Consider the following 2,481-nt stretch of genomic DNA (forward strand, 5'->3'; position numbering starts at 1 on the left):
GGCACGCCGACCCTAGACGAGGTGCCCTGCTGTCGACAGGTGGACGCCTGGGCGCGGACCTGAGATCTGGCAGTGATGTGGCAGCAGTTGTGGTTGTATGGGCAGCACAATGGTTAGATCTGGTGGCGCATGATGGCTTGTTAGCCTTGGTGGCTTCATGGCGAAGAGCTGGCATGATGGTCATGGTACGCAGAGTTAATTGCAAGGAACTACCATACTTTGGCACGTCGTAATGAATCAGTACCATTAATCACTTTGTTTTGCAGCTCAGTACCAACTCTAAGCCTAAGTGTTGCAAAATGGTCTGACAGCCGTATAAGCACGTATTGACCATGTATCTGACCGACCGGGCCCACGTGTCAGGTGCCACGGTGGCGTACCCGCACCCACCCAACTCGGTCGATGTATCTGGCTCGAGGCTGGTCAAACCAGAGGCAGCCGCCGCACTCTGTCCCTCTCCTCTGTTCGCCCCTCGCCCTCTTCTCTCCTATCCGCCGCCGCTCGCGGCGTAGTCCACCGCATCCCCCATCGCCGTCGTGCCATGTTCTTCAAGGATGAGAGCAGCGACGACTGATCCAGCCTGCACATCTCCTCCTCCGACGATGGCAAGCAGTATCAGGTCAGTAGTAGAGCTAGAGTTAGGGTTAGGGTTTCTAAATTGGGGATTTGGTGATCTACTTTTTTGATTTGGCTATTTTGGTTCTTTTTGCTCCTGTAGATTCCTGCTAGCATTGAAGACCAAGACTACAATGGCTTGAAGAAGGCACCCGAGGGGCTCTGCGTGGAGCATCGGCTGACAACTGAGCGCCATGTAGCTTTTGAAGGATTTGAGATGGGCAGGAGGTTTCTAGTTTGTCCTCAGCCTGTAAGAATCATGCACATATTTTGTTCTCTGTAATATAGTTGGTAGGCTCTGTTTAGTAAGTTAGTACTACCACTGGTGGAAAAACAGGCTTCCGTCCAGCCCCATAAGTCGCGAAGCTGTAGGAACCGCGACTAATGGGACCTTTAGTCGCGGTTCTGGAGGTGAACCGCGACCAAAGGCCTGGGCCCAGGGCGCTCGGTGGCCAGCTGGCGCACGTGAGGGTCTTTAGTCGCGGTTGGCGAGGACAACCGCGACTAAAGGCCTTCGGGCACCTTTAGTCACGGTTTGCCAGGCCAACCGCAACTAAAGCCCCTCCCCTATATATACCCATCCAGCAGCCAACACTTAGCCATTTGGAGCCATTCTCTTCACAAGTGGGTGTAGGTTTGCTTTTGGTTCCTCTTATGCACATAAGGTGTTTGATGAAATGCCCCAAGAGCATGAAACAAACATGACATGAAGTGTTGGAGCCACACTCCTCGATCGCGGTTAGCAACTTGATGAACCTTTGATGTGTCATTGATAAAATATGCATGTGTGCAGTTCATTGTTTAATTTATATTGTTTGTAGCTAGTTAGTTTAACAAATGCATGATGGTTAATTATATATTTTATATTATAATAATGCAGATGAATCGGCAATGGATGTACGGTAACCGACTCTCCGGCGAGTTCACTACGGGTTTGAAAGATTTCCTCGTAGTGGCTAATGCGAACAAGCAGGGGGGTTTTGTTATCTGTCCATGTGTTATCTGTAGGAATCAGAAGGGTTACTCTTCCTCAAGAGATGTTCACATGCATCTGCTTCGGCACGGTTTCATGCCAAGCTATAATTGTTGGACCAAGCATGGAGAAAGAGGGGTTATAATGGAAGAAGATGAAGAAGGGGATGATTTCATCGATGAAAGCTATCTTGCTCATTTCGGTGATACTTTCATGGAGGATGCTGAAGGTGAAGGGGAAGGTGAAGAAGAGGCACGTGATGATCCCGTTGATGATCTTGGTCGGACCATTGCTGATGCACGGAGACGCTGCGAAACTGAAAAGGAGAGGGAGAATTTGGATCGCATGTTAGAGGATCACAGAAAGGCGCTGTACCCCGGATGCGATGATGGTCTGAAAAAGCTGGGCTGCACACTGGATTTGCTGAAATGGAAGGCAGAGGCAGGTGTAGCTGACTCGGCATTTGAAAACTTGCTGAAAATGTTGATGAATATGTTTCCAAAGGATAACGAGTTGCCCGCCAGTACGTACGAAGCAAAGAAGGTTGTCTGCCCTCTAGGTTTAGAGGTTCTGAAGATACATGCATGCATCAACGACTGCATCCTCTACCGCGGTGAATACGAGAATTTGAATGAATGCCCGGTATGCACTGCATTGCGTTATAAGATCAGAGGCGATGACCCTGGTGACGATGTTGAGGGCCAGAAACCCAGGAAGAGGGTTCCCGCCAAGGTGATGTGGTATGCTCCTATAATACCACGGTTGAAACGTCTGTTCAGGAACAAAGAGCATGCCAAGTTGTTGCGATGGCACAAAGAGGACCGTAAGTCGGACGGGGAGTTGAGACACACCGCAGATGGAACGCAATGGAGAAAGATCGACAGATGGTTCAA

The sequence above is a fragment of the Triticum aestivum genome, chromosome 4A (genome assembly GCF_018294505.1).
Source record: "Triticum aestivum cultivar Chinese Spring chromosome 4A, IWGSC CS RefSeq v2.1, whole genome shotgun sequence".
Classification (NCBI taxonomy): domain Eukaryota; kingdom Viridiplantae; phylum Streptophyta; class Magnoliopsida; order Poales; family Poaceae; genus Triticum; species Triticum aestivum.